At 50.9% G+C, this 19,300-nt stretch overlaps 1 protein-coding gene across 1 annotated transcript in view; it reads right to left on the bottom strand.

Moving 5' to 3' along the window:
- The window catches only part of LOC144949660 (NEDD4-like E3 ubiquitin-protein ligase WWP1), a 70,192-nt gene that overhangs the window by 49,763 nt on the left and 1,129 nt on the right, over positions 1-19,300 (bottom strand). The gene's annotated exons all lie outside the window — the stretch shown is intronic.

Below are 19,300 nucleotides of genomic sequence, written 5' to 3'. Positions count from 1 at the left end.
TAAAACATAATTGGCGACATTTCGAAAAACGAAACGTAAATGATTAATCTTTTATGTACGATCAAGAGAACCATTGCCCAAAATGTCACCTATTATATATAGTTTTGTTCCTTTTCAGGCCACACACACAGTGCCCTTGATACGTCGAGTTTTTTTTGGTTATCCGTTGCCTGTGCACCGCCGCCAATGCAGCAGCAGCAGCACATCGGTGGCATTGCACAAAACTGCTTTATTTTTCAAAACTACGTTCGAAAAATAGTTTTGCTGGCTGCTTGGCACTGCGTGATGACACCATCGCAATGGTGGCGAGATGTTAACTCCCTCGCCTGGTATACGGGAAGTCGTGGGTTCGATCCTGACCCTGAAGCCTGCTACTGTATATTTGGAGTTTGCGTGTTCTCTCTCTCTCCGTGGTCGCGTGGATTTTTCCTCCAGGTCCTCCGGTTTTTCTCTCCACATTTAGAAAAGTGTGTTTAGAGTATTTGGCTGCTGTAAATTTCCACATAAGCCACTTCACTGAGATGTAATTTGCGGCCAAGTAGTTTCTGAATAGCTATATCGCTCAGTGGGCATTATCTGGTAAAATAAAAAATAGTTTAGTTTTTTAGCTTGCATTAGTCACCCGTATCCAAAGGGTTGAGGCCTGGTTCGTGACGTCACGTTGACGACACAAATTTTTGTTTCATCAGGTAAAGCCCTCTGAGTTATGAACTTCTTTTTCAGAAGCGACCAGGCCACAGATGACAGCTCAACAAAAAGTGGCTTAACATGTGGACATTTACAGCGGCCAAATAATCCCAATAATCTATGAACGCACGTTTAAAAAACAAAATCACAAAGCGCCGAACAATTTATGCAGCTGGATTATGGCCACACGAGAGGTGGTCCGGGCCCGTACGGATAAAGAGAGATGCCGTGTGGGAGATGTAACACACGCGGAGGGGCTGTGAGGAGAGGGCGCGAACCGAAATCAACATGAACATTTTTTTTACGAGGTTTGCGAGGCACGCCTTGAGAACATCAACAGAGGCCAAGTCGTGGACCGTGGATAGATAAGGGAGCACACGTTCCACCAGGCGGGCAGCCACAGAATGCACGGTCGTCACCCACGTTGGCTAGGAGATGTTAACTACCTCGCCTGGTATATGGCAGGTAGTGGGTGTCCATCCCGACCCTGACGACGCCTGCTGTATATTTGGAGTTTGCGTGTCTCTCTCGCTCTCTCTCCCCACGGTCGCTTGGATTTTTCTCCGGGTCCTCCGGCTTTCCCCTCCACATTTAAAAACATGCATTTAGATAATTTAAAGTATTTGGCTGCTACAAATTTCCACGTGATAAGCAGCTTTTTGTTGGGCTATCATTTGTGGCCACGTCGCTTCTGAAAAAGAGCTACATAGTTCAGTGGAACTTAGCTGAAAGTTTTTTGTTGGATCGAAAACACGTGTCCTCATCGATGTAGAATTGTAGAGAATGTCACAATTTGAGGTTCGAAGGCTGTGAAATGACGCGCGTGGGTTAAATTAAACTAATTAAACTACATCTTCTTGGTTCTTTTGGTAAAGTCACGTAGAAGGGAAATATTAAAATAATAAAAATAAAACATAAAATAATTCTCACGACGTTTCGGCCACAACGCAAGCAGCCGTCCTCAGGTGAAGAACAGGTCTATTTTATTATTTCCCTTCTACGTGACTTTACCGAAAGAACCAAGAAGATGAATCCCTGCAGTCACGAAAGCTTTAAATCTAAATTTAATTAAACTATACTTAAAAACTAAAACCAAATATGCATGGGGGAGACCTTCCCTACAGAAGTAGCTCAGCTTAGGGCTGTAAATTTTTGGAGTTATTATTATTATTGAGACGTAAATATGTGACCGCTGTATCGTTGGGTTCTCTCTCTCTCTCTCTGTTACAAATGCCACTAATCTGTTGATTTCACTGCCCTAACGCGATACGGCTGCAGTAAAGCCTGCAGAGTCTAAAACCGCCCGAGGTAAAGTTCAACGGCCAGAGTTGGGCGGGTGACTCGGAGGTCAGAGCGCTGAACCGGTACCACTGACATCTCTAGGTTCAAATCAGAGGTCGCAACTGGGTACCCGATACCCGTACCCTACCCGATACCCGTACCCTACCCGATACCCGTACCCTACCCGATACCCGGCTACCCGTACCCGATACCCGTACCCGTACCCTACCCCATACCCGTACCCTACCCGATACCCATACCCTACCCCATACCCGTACCCTACCCGATACCCGTACCCTACCCGATACCCGTACCCTACCCGATACCCGTACCCTACCCGTACCCGATACCCGTACCCTACCCGATACCCGTACCCTACCCGATACCCGTACCCTACCCGATACCCGTACCCGATACCCGTACCCGATACCCGTACCCTACCCCATACCCGTACCCTACCCGATACCCGTACCCTACCCCATACCCGTACCCTACCCGATACCCGTACCCTACCCGATACCCGTACCCTACCCGATACCCGTACCCTACCCGATACCCGTACCCTACCCGTACCCGATACCCGTACCCTACCCGATACCCGTACCCTACCCGATACCCGTACCCTACCCGTACCCGTACCCTACCCGATACCCGTACCCTACCCGATACCCGTACCCGATACCCGGCTACCCGATACCCGTACCCTACCCGATACCCGGCTACCCGATACCCGTACCCTACCCGATACCCGTACCCTACCCGATACCCGTACCCTACCCGATACCCGTACCCTACCCGATACCCGGCTACCCGATACCCGTACCCTACCCGATACCCGATACCCGTACCCTACCCGATACCCGTACCCTACCCGATACCCGTACCCTACCCGATACCCGTACCCTACCCGATACCCGTACCCTACCCGATACCCGTACCCTACCCGATATCCGGCTACCCGTACCCTACCCGATACCCATACCCTACCCGATACCCGTACCCTACCCGATACCCGGCTACCCGATACCCGTACCCTACCCGATACCCGTACCCTACCCGATACCCGGCTACCCGTACTCGGCCGGGTACGGGTACAGGTACGGGTACCCGTTTGCGACCCTGGTGCGGCCGGGTACGGGTACGGGTAGGCCGTGAGTCACTGGTGAGTCACCATTTGTCACTCATTTCGGGTAGGGTACGAGTACGGGTAGGGAACGGGTAGCCGTTTGCGACCCTGGTGCGGCCGGGTACGGGTAAGGAATCAAAACCCATTTGCGACCTCTGGTTCAAATACAGAGACACGTGCCTGTCATCAAACGGGCGATTTCTCAAGCGCGATGCAGTAATGGCCTCAGCCCCGTCATCAAACGACTGTACAAAAAACAAAACCTCCAGCAAATAAAAACCTTGATTCTGCGCTTAGTTTAGCAAAACTCCAGCCCTGAGAAGTAAAAAAATATATACATCCGTTTGACTGTCTTGTGAGGTCCGTAACTTTGAGTGGCAGGGCTTGCGTGGGGAAATGCTGCCTAATGCGGCGGGTCAACAGACATCAGAGGTAACTCCACGGCATCCACTTCTGCGGGCAGTTCTATGGACCCTGAGGGTTGCACTGCTCTGCCTGCGAGAGATCCGAACGGATACTCTGTCTCATGACGCGATTTGACAGTACAATTGGAACATGTGTTTCTAGATTTGAAGCTTTCGTGACTGCAAGTATTCATATTCTTAGGTTTTTTCGGTAAAGTCCCGTAGGTAAAAAATTAAAATTAATAAAATGATACAGAAAGCGTGCTGTGACGGTTCCACCTGAAGACGGAAGCTTGTGTTGCTGCGGAACGTCGCGATTTTTTTTATTTTTTTTATTTTACTTTTATTAATTTTTATTTTAAATGTTTACCTACGTGACTTTACCGAAAAAACCTAAGAATATGGAACATATATATTTTCTTAAATATATAAAACGATAAAATACGTTTTCAACAATACTAAGTCTCATACCTGTACTCATCTCGGTAAACAGCACGCATGCACGGATCTTCTCGGCTAAACAAACACGAAGTGTGCGTCACGTCACACGTCACCCACCGGCACGGCGTTCTTTTGTTGTTGATACGATGTCGGCAACGGGGCACCACCACCTTGACTCCCCGCACAAACCCGAGCGGGCAATCAAAGTCAACCTGCCACACACACACACGGCCTAAGCAAGGCCGGTGCCTGGCAACGCGACAGGTGGCAGGCAGGCACCTCGCAATACGGGGTGGGTGCCACAGTGGCGAGATGTTAAACCACCTCGCCAGGTATGCAGAAGGTTGTGCGTTCGATCCAGACCATGACGCCTGTATATTTGGAGTTTGCGTTTCTCTCTCTGTCTCTCTCTCCCCGTGGTCGTGTGGATTTTTCTCCAGGTCCTCCGATTTTTCCGTCCACATTTGGAATCGGCATCACGCGTTTACAGTATTTGGCTGTTGTAAATAATCACGTGATGATGATAAGCCACTTCGTTGATCTATCATTTGTGGCCAGCTCGATGCTGAAAAAGAGCTACATAGCTCAGTCGGCCTTATCTGGTAAAATCAGAAAAATTTAGTTAAATTTAACTTTAGTTTACAGGTTCACATCGATCGTTACGGCGCGCAATACCGGCACAGGGTCGTGCGCGTGAAAATCAGTCACCTCGTAGTTTAATTAATCGTCGGCGTCGCCATCCGCTGTTCCTATGATTGCTTTTTCATTGCTTTCATAGCTTTATTTTGGTGATTTCGAAAAGTGTATTGGTTTAGCCATGTGTGTTTGTTGTAGTACAGAGTTAGACTGATGGCCTTAATCTAAGTTGTCTTGTGGTTGTTGTTGGTTGTTTGACTTGCATTCCACTGGGATTTTTGCACACTGCGTTGGTGTACGGTGTTTTTTTTCTGCAATATTTTGCTGTCTTTTCTTGGATTTTCTGTTTGCACTCAGTCACATATTCACTTTAAGATGTTTTTTGTTCATGTTTTTGTTTTTTGTTTGTTGCGGTTGCACCCGATTCAACAGCCGAATGGCTCACAGGGCTATACCTAATAAATGAACTTGAACTTTTGTATCAACACGAACATTGATGGCCCTATGGGGAATTAGCAAAGAAGCCCAGGGGATGGCTTCCACAAGCCGACTGCAGAAACCGGTTGTGACCAAGGTACACAACCGTATGTATTGTTGCGGATGGTGCCACGGTGTAATGGTTAGCTCACGCAACTCGTGATCCTAGAGGTCGCCCGGTTCTATTTGATCTTTTGGCATGGCAGTACATGAGACACAACACAGTTAGTCAATTGGCAGGTCGTGTGTTCTGCGATCGTGTGGGTATGGCAACACTCCCAAATCCCTCCAAGAAGTCTGGTGAGCCATAATTACCCTCGACAGCAGCGCCCTTCATTGCGAAGGCCCGCGTGGGTCACTGGCAGGGCCCTGGTGGCCTTTAGTGCGGCCCCTGACGTGCAGCACCCCCGGAAAATACACAAATATTATTAGGTTTTTTCGGTAAAGTCACGTAGGTAAAAATTTTAAATTAATAAAAGTAAAATTAAAATAAAATTAAAATCACGACGTTTCGGAGGCAACACAAGCTTCCGTCTTCAGGTGGAACCGTCACAGCACGATTGCTGTATCAAGTGAGTCCTCTCACGGTTCCACCTGAAGACGGAAGCTTGTGTTGCCTCCGAAACGTCGTGATTTTTATTTTACTTTTATTAATTTTAATTTCTTACCTACGTGACTTTACCGAAAAAACCTAAGAGTATGAATCCTTGCAGTCACGAAGCTTCAAATCTAGAATTAATACACAAATAGTGAAAACACCCTGTTGCAGGCGGTGGCGGCCCTCACACTGATGATGTCCAAGCGGCGAAAGTGCCCCCTCCCCCACCGCCGCTGATAATTAGTGAAGAACGCCGCTCTCGAGGGCCTCCAATGGAGTGCCCTCCAGTGGAGGAGCCTCCCGCCAGCAAGTGGCGTGAGTGGGCCATTGCAGGGGCTGCGCCTTTAAGCTTCACCACCTTGACTCGTTCATGCAAATTATATGCCAATGTTACTACAGGGCTAAATGTAGAAAGTACAACCGAGACAACTAGATAATTGAGTCTTAAATAAATAATCGATTGGCTGGCAGGGTGGGGGTAGACGGGGGGAGGGGGGGGATGAATCATGTCATGCCTTGATAGAGGTCTCGATTGCAAAAGACTTGCTGCATCAATTATCACTCACCGAGTAAAACTATGGGGCGAGTGAACTCAAGTGAACCAGGTGCGGTTCAGCCGTTTCATCACAATCCACACCGCAAGTTTAGTAAGTGAATGACAACACGGCGGTCTGCGTAGAGAGCTCGCGCACAGAATTGCCAACCGCAAGGGCGCGACAACCCACGCCAACAGATTTCACCCTTTCCCATTCCGATGACGTACGTGTATGATGACGTGCACGTCCTCGGAATGGAACGAAAATAAAATGACTTCATCGGTACGTCTTCAGAAAGACGTACCGAGGCTCCCACAAGGCCATGCGGGTGGGCGTGTGGCGCAGTTTGGCGCCAGCTATCGGACAGTGCGGGTCGTGTCGCTGCGGTTCTCTGCGGTGAGTGCACGGTCCATTAAAAACAGCGGCGCTACGCGTCTCAAAATAAAATGAACGCAGAGACGCCTTCGCGTTCCGAGATTCAACGATGAACGGGACACGCCACCCTGCAAATTGCAGACGTCCCGGCACGGTTAAAGGGTTAATGACGCACAACGGTGTGCTGGCACGCAGCAGGAAGGCACAACACCCATCACGCCTTACGTGCGTGGCACGTGACCTTCCGTGTCTTTGTGAGCACACCTTCCTGTGTGAACTTTGAATACCGAGATCTGGGCCTGCATGCGCGCGTATTCCCCACTCGTCAGGGTTTAACTCACCGTTCCCAGAGAGTGTTTGATTGGGATTCCCACACAATGCTTGAACAGAAACTCTCCTGCGGCCCCTGAATAACCGAGACTCACCAACGCAAATGGACAGCCCTACTCTGGAGACAGCAACGGGGCCTGCCAAGGTGACGAAGGGTTGAAAGGTTCAAGTCCATTTGTGGCTAAAATAACGCAACACTAATCTCAAGCGGGAACACAAACAGCCCACGCACGAACGCACGCACCCACGCACGCGCCCAATACCAATTCACGCCATTCGCCACCAAGTGACGGTGACGTCATCACGGCGCCTGTGCCAGGCCAGGCGAATGTGGCATGGCAGCCCTTCATCCAGCAGTGGACGGAGAAAGTGTGTGCCCAAACAAAGATGAAACAAAGATGAACAAAGATCTCCCGTATAGCTTTTAACTGACCGATTGGGGCAAGTGCTTTTAGTGAGCACCTATAAAGGCCGGCACACGGCACAGGAGAGCATCGGTGTCCAGCATTACAACCCGATTGCCTTCACCTCCCCAGTGGCAATGGTTACACACCAGACCAGGTACTCATTGGAGGCTGAGTCGACCTAGGAAGGAGGCCCAGCACCGGTTCAGATGATCGTCACCGGTGTTGGCTGGCTGCGAGCGAGTGACCCGCGCGGGCCTTTGCAATGAAGAGCACTGCTCTAGAGGGTAATTATGGTGCAACACCCCAACCCTCCACAAGACAGTCCACCCCCACCCCCCAGTCCACCCCCCAGTCCACCCCAACCCTCCACAAGACAGTCCACCCCCACCCCCCAGTCCACCCCCACCCCCCAGTCCACCCCCACCCCCCCAGTCCACTCCAACCCCCCACAAGACAGTCCACCCCACCCCCCAGTCCACCCCCAGTCCACCCCAACCCCCAGTCCTACCCCACCCCCACCCCCCAGTCCTACTCCACCCCCCAGTCCACCCCAACCCCCCACCCCCCAGTCCAACTCCACCCCCCAGTCCACCCCCACCCTCCACAGACAGTCCACCCCAACCCCCCAGTCCTACCCCACCCCCCAGTCCACCCCAACCCTCCAGTCCACCCCCACCCCCCAGTCCACCCCCACCCTCCACAAGACAGTCCACACCAACCCCCCAGTCCTACCCCACCCCCCAGTCCACCCCAACCCCCCACCCCCCAGTCAACCCCCACCCCCCAGTCCACCCCCACCCTCCACAAGACAGTCCACCCCAACCCCCCAGTCCACCCCCACCCCCCACAAGACAGTCCACCCCAACCCTCCGAGACAGTCCACCCCCACCCCCCACATGACAGTCCACCCCAACCCTCCGAGACAGTCCACCCCCACCCTCCGTCGCTCTCTTATCTCGGAGGCGAATGTGGCACGGGAGCCCTTCATCCAGCAGTGGACTGACAAAGTGTTGCACACGCGTCAAGCCACCCGGCTCTTGATATTAAAGCGACGTACGATACTACAAGCGTAGTTTTAAATCAACAATTAAAACATGAAAATCTGTCACTTTGGATGGACTTAAGTGTGATCAATCTTGATTTAAAGCTTTCGTGACTGCAGGAATTCATACTCTTATTATTTTTCTATCTACGTGACTTTACCGAAAGACCCAAACAGTATTAAGAGTGATAATGAAGCAAGAAAAACAATCCGGCCATTCTCAATCGACCAATGTTCTGAAGGGCTCCTCCACGCCACGTCAGTCCTGGACGTGTTTATTGTTACCATACTACACCACGCTGGTCAGTGCAGATTGGCGAAGGAGCCTTGGGAAGGGGGGGGTGCGGTGGGAGGGGGGGGGGCAGGACAGAACTGGTTCAGAAAATCGCTCGCTCGCCACTGATGTTAGTCGTGGCCAGGAATCGAACTCGGGTCGGCGGGTTCGTAGCAGAGGTCGCAACCGGGTACCCGATACCCGTACCCTACCCGATACCCGGCTACCCGTACCCGGCCAGGTACGGGTACGGGTAGCCGTTTGCAACCCTGGTGCGGCCGGGTACGGGTAGGCCGTGAGTCACTGGTGAGTAACCGTTTGTCACTCATTTCGGGTAGGGTACGGGTACGGGTAGGGTACGGGTACCCATTTGCGAACCTGGTGCGGCCGGGTACGGGTACGGGGAAGGAATCAAAACCCGTTTGCGACCTCTGGTTCAGAGGGCAGCGTGTGAACCGCCGCGACCACCGCTCCTCGACCCGTTACTGCCTCCGAATTCCAAACGCAAACGGGAGCGGGCGGACGGAGCTGCCGAGGTAAATCCTGCGCGTTGCGAACGTGAAGGCGGATCACATTTTTCGGCGCCAAATCTATTTGCGGCGTCAAAGTTTTGCCGTTCGGCAACACGATCCCGAGCCGCCGCTATCTTGATGGGTGCTGACAAGACCACAATACCGGCCTCGCGCAGACGACAAGATAAAGATCCCCCCGTGGAGCCTGTAAACAGACTTGTTTTTGGGGGGGTCAAGCGCCGTTCGCGAGCAGCGCCGAGCCAGGCCGGCACGGCACACGAGGCGGCGGGTGGCCAGGACCACGCCAGGCCGCATCCATCTCCCCGGTGGCGATGTTTACCCACCGCGCCAGGTACGCGTTTGAGGCCGAGCCGACCGAGGGAGTGGGGGGCCAGCACCGGTTCAGGATAATCGTCACCGGTGTTGGGTGGCCGCGAGCGGGAATCGAACTCGGGTCGTAGTACAGCGCCCCAGCACCGGGCAACTGCTCCCACTTCCGCTGACACGGACGACACCAGGTAAGGGTCCATCGAGATATATACGCCTTTTCATTTGCGACTTGGCCACAAATGATAGCTCAACGAAGTGGCTCATCATGTGCAAATTTATAGCATCAGACAAATACTCTAAAACACGATTCTAAATGTGGAGGAAAAAACCGAAGGACCCGGAGAAAAATCCACACGACCACGGGGAGTACGTGCAAACTCCAAATGTACAGCAGGCGTACAGGGGTCTGGATCGAACCCAGGACCTCCTGCGTACCAGGCGAGGTAGTTAACGTCTCGCCACCGCGGTGCCCAAACACGTCCTGTGGAGCGTAAAAGGAACAGCCCACATACGAGTCGTCATTCGCATTGTTTGGAGGATGGCAACAACGCCGCGTGTAGATGTGCGAAGGCCACTTTTGACTGTCGGATGAAGGTCTCCCCCAAACACTCCGCGTTGGTCATGGGGGGGGGGGGTTGTTAGACCACAATTTCCACCGATGATCGGTGCGTTTTTTGTTAAATTGGGAGGCAGGGAGGGGAAGGCCCAGGGACTGGCTTCAATATCGCTCGTCATTGACGCTATGCGGCCGGGGATTGAACTCGGGTCACTGGGTAATGGTGCCACCACACAGACTGCGTGTATACAAATACGCTGCACCGCAAGTCTGAGTGTGTGCTTGAATAAATCGGATCCCTACACTTGTAGTAAATATTTGCACAATAATGCACAAGAATAGTTGTTCCATTCGTACACGTTGCATGTAATGGGTTCCCCATCGCTAGGCGCTTCCATTCATGATAATGTAAAAAAAGGATACGAATCCTGAAACCAATCTTCTTCTTTCGTATGGATTAATAGCGGCAGATTAAAGATGTAATTTTAGATTTGTTATCCACTCAATTGTCTGTTCAGATGCAGAGTCCGTTCCGCCTTTAGAGGAGTGAAGATAGCAGCAGCGGAGTGTTTACGATGTGGCGGTCGATGGTTTGGGATCCGTGGCCGCACTACCGCTACATCATATCGAGAAAAAACATTTGCCGTCGGGAGCTAATAATTGTAAGTGCACATCGATTCCTCGGTACCAATTGAATTCTCTCACACCCTCAATGAAAAAAACAACCCAATGAATCATGCACGCGAGGACTGAATGTTTACCCATTCATGCAAATTATACGCCGACGTTGCACTTTGGTTAAATGTTGCTCATGGTCCCTTCCGGGCTAATGGTGCGGACCAATTGGCACCGCCTGGCCGAGGCCTAACCACTTGGCAGGGATGCCACCAGTGGTCGCTGGTCCCCTGGCGCCACGGTGGTGAGACGTTAACTCCCTCGCCTGGTGCGCAGGAGGTCGGGGGTTTGATCCCAACCCTGACACCTGCTGCTGTATATTTGGAATTGGCGTGTCTCTCTCATCATCATCACGGTGGCTAGGAGATGTTAACTCCCTCGCCTGGTGCGCGGGAGGTCGGGGGTTCAATCCCAACCCTGACACTTGCTGCTGCTGTATATTTGGAGTTGGCGTGTCTCTCTCTCATCATCACGGTGGCTAGGAGATGTTAACTCCCTCGCCTGGTGTGCAGGAGGTCGAGGTTTCGATCCCAACCCTGACACCTGCTGCTGCTGTATATTTGGAGTTGGCGTGTCTCTCTCTCATCATCATCACGGTGGCTAGGAGATGTTAACTCCCTCGCCTGGTGTGCAGGAGGTCGAGGTTTCGATCCCAACCCTGACAATTGCTATATTTGGAGTTTGCCTGTTTTCCCCGTGGTCGTGTGAATTTTTTCTCCAGTTTTTCCCTCCACTTAGAAACATGCGTTTGGACAATTTCGCTTATTTTGCTGCTATAAATGTTCAAATGATAAGTCACTTTGTTGAACTATCATTTGTGACCAGGTCGCATTCGAAAAAAAGTTAACACCTCCGTGGGCTTTGCCTGGTAGGATGGGGATGGCATTTGTAAGAGTTTGGGTGATTTGTTCACCTGTCTTGTACTTTACACTCCCATCGTGGTTTTGTACTGTTTGTTGTAACGTTCTGACCACGTTCCCCGACTGGACATCTGTGAAAAAGAGCTTTATAGCTCGTCGGATTCCTTCCAGTACAAATAAATATTCTGATTCTCAAGTCGTCCCTGATGTAATCTCCAACTACCCAAAACCTCAACGCTGCGTTTCCATCGGCATGGAAAGAACTCGGGACCCAAGCCATGCTGGGGCTAGTTCCAGTTCCGCGTTGCTCCGCAGGGTTAATCCCCTCCCCTCAATCCACCCACCCCTAACAAACCCACTCCCGTCTTCCCACCCCTCCAACAGAGAGAGAGGGGAAGTAAAACTATCAATATTTAACAAGACTTAACAGAAGCAATCTGGTTATTAAATAGCCCAAATGCGCCTGATCTCGTCAGATTTTGGGAAGCTATAGGAGAGTTGAGCCTGGATCGTTCTCGGATGGGTGACTACTGTAAAAAAAAACACAGATTATGGTTGGCTGCTAGGCAAGGTAGTGGGCTCGCAGAGGGAGGGCAGTACAGTACAACAAAATCAATCGATGTGCTGCTGTACAGGTTAGGTTTTTTTTACACGTGCCTAGATCTATGCTTGCCAATTTTCACCAAACTACGCTGACCAGTGGCGATGAATACGGCAATGGAGCCCCCACGATCCACGCGAGAGGGCTCCCCCACACAGAAGTGGATTGGCAAATGATATTAAACGCACACGTGAGGATCATCCTGTAGGACATGGCCTTTAAATAAAATGTGAAGTATTTTGGAAGGCGGTTACAGAAACTGGTCAATCTTGTTCGTGGCTGTTTTAAAAGACTTCGGATAACAACGCAACAGTTGATGCCATCCAAATTCCAGTCCTGTGTTTTTAAATCTGAGAAAAGTTGCTCCAAGAAGCCCAAAACACCAAGCGACCAGCAACAAACAGTACAATGCGAATTTCGATTTAAAGCTTTCGTGACTGCAAGGATTCATCTTCTTGGTTCTTTCGGTAAAGTCACGTTGACAGACCTGGTCTTCACCTGAGGACGGCTGCTTGCATTGTGGCCGAAACGTCGTGAGAATTATTTTATTATGTTTTATTTCATTATTTTATTATTTCCATTCTACGTGACTTTACCGAAAGAACCAAGAAGATGAGTACAATGTGAAGGCGAGAATTGCCAACAGTTGGCACTTTTTTCTTCTGGATATTGAGTGAGGTTATTGGAGACTGGGATAAGAGTCGAATAACGGAGGTTAATTCAAATGTAGGCAGGCCACGGTGGCAAGATGTTAACTGCCTTGCCCGGTATACAGGAGGTCATGGGTTCTACCCGACTCTGACGCCTGTATATTTGGAGTTTGCGGTGCCTCTCTCACCGTGGTCTCGTGGATTTTCTCCGGGTCCCTCCGGTTTCTCCCATCACATTTAGAGTCGTGCTACAAATGTCCACGTCATGATAAGCCACTCCCCGTCGAGCTACCATTTGTGATAGCCAGTCAGGTCACTTCTGAAAAAGAGCGATACAGCTTAGTGGAGCCTTACCTGCTAAAACGAAACGTAGATTCACGTGGAGCGGTGTGCGAGGGAAGAAGCAGAGAGAGTGAGAGAAGCGTTGCGACCTGCAGTGTTGGCGGTGCTTGAACGCAGCGTGGATGACGCGAATTGGTCGGTCTGGCAGAGGGAGCGAGTCCCAACCAACATAGGTGGAGGAACCGACGATGAGTGAAGTTCGCGGGAATGGCCGCAGCGGTAGAAGAATGAAGAGGACAGAGTCGGGCAGAGTAAATTTGGTATTCTAACAAAAAGATGATTTGTCAATCCCCGCACTTGGTCAATCCACAGCTGGATGAAAGCCTCACACCCCCCCCCCCTCCATGCTGTCACTCATAGCAGTTTTTGTTTGACCATACTTCACGCCGGGGAGGTCAACGTCACCTATTTTCTATACGTATTTGCGTTTAAGCCTGCCTAAGGTGTTCTCCGTTGTTGTTACTGACGAACGTGTTAAGTTTTGTGTTTGTTTGTTAGGCACGTGCTTGTGTGCCACTGTCAACGCCGCATCGCCATTCACCGTATCACGACCCACGGGGGAGGCAGCCCTGGGCCACTGTTGCGTGAGAATCATTTTAATGTGACGTCACACACACACGTCAGAGGTGGGCACCAAAAGACAAAGATCCCCCTGTATAGCCTTGACAGACTGCAGGGGCAAGTGCTGTTAGCGAGTAGCACCTATGAAGGCCGACACGGCACACGAGGGGGTGGGTAGGCCAGCACCACGCCCAACCGCCTTTGTCTCCCCAGGGGCGATGTTTTTACGCACCGCACCAGGTACTCATTTGAGGCCGAGTCGACCTAGGGGAGGCCCAGGACTGTTGCAGACATCCGTCAACCGGTGTTGGTGGCCGTGGGGGCGGGACTCCAACTCGTGCCGCCGGGTTGGTAGTGCAGCACGCTAACCGCGACACCACCGCTCCTCACCACCACCACCACCACCAACCATGCCGATGAGTGCGAGGTACTCCACGCGTAAGAACTGCAGCCGTGGCAGCTTTTTTTTTTGCCACACGGCTGAACAAGAGCGTTATCTCTATACAGTGCGCGCAAATCCTCGTCCAAAGGTCTTAACTGTGAAATGATATACTTGTGCGTTGCATCAGCGGGGACTCTGAATTGCAGTGCGTCAGTTACCGGCTGACAGAAGTGAGACGTTGGCGATGGAATATGACGGCCCTTTAAATAGCGGTCTCAGTAGCCATCAGCAGCCAGGATCGATACACTGCTGGATGAAGGCCTCCCCCAAAGCCACCAGCAGACTCTTGCGATGGTTCTGTGACGTAAACAATCCGTCCAGCGCCCGCACACGAAGCCCATTTAACTGCGGCGTTAATGGCTCTATCTCTGCGGTTGGATGTGCCACTCTCAAACGTGTGCGTGCAGATACTCGCGCACAAACACGCATGTATAAATTATAAATTACATAAGCACGCACACGCACGCACACGCACGCGCGCACACACGCACGCACAGACAAAAGTCCCTCTGCCGCATTGCCTTCAACTAACTGTTGGGGCAATTGCCGTTAGCGAGCACCCATGAAGGCCGGCACGGCACACGTGGGAGTGGGTGGCTAACACCGAGCTCGGCCACCTTTGTCCCTCCAGTGCCAATGTTTACGCACCGCACCGGATACTTATTTGTCAGGCTCGGACGACTCCGATGACATTCGTCAGAGATGTTGGCAGCGAGCGGGAAATCCAGTGGGGGTCACTGGGTTCGCGCTAAACACGATATTACCGCCCCACACACACAAACATCCAAGCAGATTGTCTTCCAACATACTTCGTACTGCATCTACCCACTGTGACGACAATCCTCCGGTGGCAGTTACGGCACCACGGTGCTTGGGCTAGGTGCACTTTGAGGTGAGGTGAAGTGTCCAAGGCTGGCTGGCAAGAGGTCACAGGAGAGATCCAGGCGTCATGGACTAACTGAGAATAAGCATTAACAGTCAAAGAACACAGACACGAATTACTGTACCCGAAAATACACAAACAAGTCAAACAAGTTATTCGTATGGGGTGGTGCTTATCTCTTGCACATAGCCCTGAGGCCGTGGTGGAAATTCCACATTCCTCTGGTGGGGTTGAGTTGTACATACATGATGCTCTTATTGTTTACTCCCTATTACTGTAGCAATTTTGGCTGTTGCACAGTGGTTAGCAACCTGTGCTATGAGCTCAGCCACCCGAGTTCAATTCCTGGCCACGGCGAACTCATTGACATGGGAAAAAGGTCTGATAATCCACATCCCACACTGCACCTTTCACCTACTCGTGACCGATACGGCATGCTCATCCAGCAGTGGATTGACAAAGGGCAGAACATAATTGGGATACGTACGCGCACACACACACACAAAGACCCAGACTGAAACACTGCCAATTTACTAATAGTGCTACAAATAAAACACGTACTTAAAATTACACCCTATATGCCACACTAATGCATATTGCAGACACATGCCCAGTCATAAACATCCGTAAATACACATACCCATAAATACCCATTTAAATCCACACACACACACCAATACCCTTGATACATACGACTGCACACTGCGGATAAAACCCATGCACAAATAGACGAATAAGAATACCCATGCACAGTAAGTGTATATATACAAATCCACAAACGTATGCCTATTGATTAACAGCTGTTGGAAGCTTGTCAGTGATGGCACCGTACTTTGATTTGGCGAGCACCGTGCATAACAGATGTTACAGGCTGTGGGATTACGCTGCGTGCACTGTTGCACTGCACTTCAATGCTCCCACGACCTCTGGCCCCTTGGCCAAAGCCTGCACCGACCAGCGTGGTGAAGTATGCTCGCACAACTCCCACGACCCCGAAGGCCGGCAACCAGCAAATTATTGACAAAAAAGGGTTGTTAAATTTCACGCAAACACACAGATAAAGAACCCCCATATAGCCTTTATCAGACTGAGTGCGCAAGTGCTGTCAGCGAGCATCTATGACCCCGGCACGGCACATGAAGGGGGGGGTTAGGGGTTGTCAAGCACCACGCCCGGCTGCCTTTGTCTCCCCAACGCTGATGCGGACCGTGAGCGGGAATCGAACTCGGGTCGCCGGGTTGGTAGCGCAGCGCGCTAACCGCTTCGCCACCGCTCCCTACACACGCACGGAGCCAAAGATCCCCCGTATAGCCTTAACAGCCTGTAGGGGCAAGTGCTGTTAGCGAGCACCTATGAAGGCCGGCACGGTACACGAGGGGGTGGGGTAGGCCAGCACCACGCCCGACCGCCTTTGTCTCCCCAGTGGCGATGTTTACACACCGCACCAGGTACGCATTTGAGGCTGCATCACCACACATAACATACATACACAGACACACACACACCACCCAGGCAAATGTCAAACTACGGCACTGCGAATACACGGCGCAGCCACGCAGTTAAAACAGGCCACACTCACGATCACACACCTATATTGTACCCAATAAGCACAATACACTCACCAACTATTTACTTTTACCAAGAATACTATACATAGAGCGTCCTACCTCGCACGTGTAAGCACACGTACATCACCCAGACTCGCGTTTATACGCAACAAAACCCACAAAAGTCACCAGCAAATGCCAATCAAATGTATACAGGACTCCAGGTAAATACAGACAGCCATGGATGGCAAACAAACGACGCAGTTTTAGCACTATTTAAATGCGCATTCGAGCAGGAAAACGAGAGCGATTTCCCGTGATGCTCAAACACCTCCTCCCGTTTGCAGCATCGGTGGAAATTCCACGTTCCTTCGGCGGGCGAGGAGGAGGGTTTGGGGGGCAAGCCAATGGAGAGATGTAGCAATGAAGTTGGTGGGAGATTTCGATTTAAAGCTTTCGTGACTGCAGGGATTCATCTTCTTGGTTCTTTCGGTAAAGTCACGTAGAATGGAAATAATAAAATAATAAAAATAAAACATTAAATAATTCTCACGATTTAAAGCTTTCGTGACTGCAGGGATTCATCTTCTTGGTTCTTTCGGTAAAGTCACGTAGAAGGGAAATAATAAAATAATAAAAATAAAACATTAAATAATTCTCACGATTTAAAGCTTTCGTGACTGAAGGGATTCATCTTCTTGGTTCTTTCGGTAAAGTCACGTAGAAGGGAAATAATAAAATAAGAAAAAATAAAACATTAAATAATTCTCACGATTTAAAGCTTTCGTAACTGCAGGGATTCATCTTCTTGGTTCTTTCTGTAAAGTCACGTAGAAGGGAAATAATAAAATAATAAAAAATTATACAAAATAAAAATAAAAACATAATACAATAATTCTCACGACGTTTCGGCCACAACGCAAGCAGCCGTCCTCAGGTGGAGAACAGGTCTGTCGAGAAGACAGAGTCTGAATGGCACGCCCCAGGCTTGGAGCGACTATTTAAGCTGGGATGGTGGGAGATTGTTATTATTGATTCGCCGCAGGATCCGGTTGGGAATAATTGCAACGGTTCGGCTGAGGCCCTCATTCAGCGGTGGATTGATCATGGCTGAGAAGGAGGATGATGATGACAATGAAACCATTGAAAACACTGTAAGCAGACAAGCCCACTTCTGCAAAATGCATTTAACTACTGCACACATGACCGCGCTATTAAATTCACTTTTCCCTTAACCATGTAAAACAACACACTCCCTCGCAACACAATACGCAGTCATAAACGAGCTATATACACTTTACAAAAAATATACTTTTACATCCGAAGCGCACACACACACAGACACTCGCACACCGCCAGAGACGCGGCGATGCAGCAGCGCAAAGGCCGAAACCCGCGGCCTGGTGGTAAACTCGCAAGCGCCACAACAACACAGCAACACAACAACACCACAACAACACAGCAACACAACAACACCACAACAACACAGCAACACAACAACAACACAACAACACAACACAGCAACACAACAACAACAACACAGACACACACGAGGTAACTTGCATTAATTTAAGCCAAATTTAATCACAACAGCCGCGCCTGCGACTGCCATACACTGCAGCAGCATCAGCAGCATCAGCAGCAGCAGCATCAGCAGCATCAGCAGCAGCAGCATCAGCAGCATCAGCAGCAGCATCAGCAGCAGCATCATCAGCAGCATCAGCAGCATCAGCAGCATCAGCAGCAGCATCAGCAGCATCAGCAGCAGCATCAGCAGCAGCATCAGCAGCAGCATCAGCAGCAGCATCAGCAGCATCAGCAGCATCAGCAGCAGCATCAGCAGCATCAGCAGCATCAGCAGCAGCATCAGCAGCAGCATCAGCAGCATCAGCAGCAGCAGCATCAGCAGCATCAGCAGCAGCATCAGCAGCATCAGCAGCATCAGCAGCAGCATCAGCAGCATCAGCAGCATCAGCAGCATCAGCAGCATCAGCAGCATCAGCAGCAGCATCAGCAGCATCAGCAGCAGCAGCATCAGCAGCATCAGCAGCAGCATCAGCAGCATCAGCAGCATCAGCAGCATCAGCAGCAGCATCAGCAGCATCATCAGCAGCATCAGCAGCATCAGCAGCATCAGCAGCATCAGCAGCAGCATCAGCAGCATCAGCAGCAGCATCAGCAGCATCAGCAGCATCAGCAGCAGCATCAGCAGCATCAGCAGCAGCATCAGCAGCATCAGCAGCATCAGCAGCATCAGCAGCACTCTCCTGCAAGCCTTGACAAGACGTCGCTGCCTCACAGGGCACGGAGCGCGGCTTCACGAGACAAACAACAAGGGGGTGATGGTGGTGGTGGTGATGGTGGTGGTCGTGATGGTGGTGGTGGTGGTGGTGGTGATGGTGGTGGTGATGGTTGGTGGTGGTGATGGTTGGTGGTGGTGATGGTTGGTGGTGGTGATGGTGGTGGTGGTGGTGATGGTGGTGGTGGTGGTGATGGTGGTGGTGATGGTGGTGGTGGTGATGGTGGTGATGGTGGTGGTGATGGTGGTGGTGGTGATGGTGGTGGTGGTGGTGATGGTGGTGGTGATGGTGGTGGTGATGGTGGTGGTGGTGATGGTGGTGGTGGTGATGGTGGTGGTGGTGATGGTTGGTGGTGGTGATGGTGGTGGTGGTGATGGTGGTGATGGTTGGTGGTGATGGTGGTGGTGGTGATGGTTGGTGGTGGTGA

The sequence above is a fragment of the Lampetra fluviatilis genome, chromosome 54 (genome assembly GCF_964198595.1).
Source record: "Lampetra fluviatilis chromosome 54, kcLamFluv1.1, whole genome shotgun sequence".
NCBI classification, from domain to species: domain Eukaryota; kingdom Metazoa; phylum Chordata; class Hyperoartia; order Petromyzontiformes; family Petromyzontidae; genus Lampetra; species Lampetra fluviatilis.
This window is presented reverse-complemented; position numbering and strand designations above follow the sequence as displayed.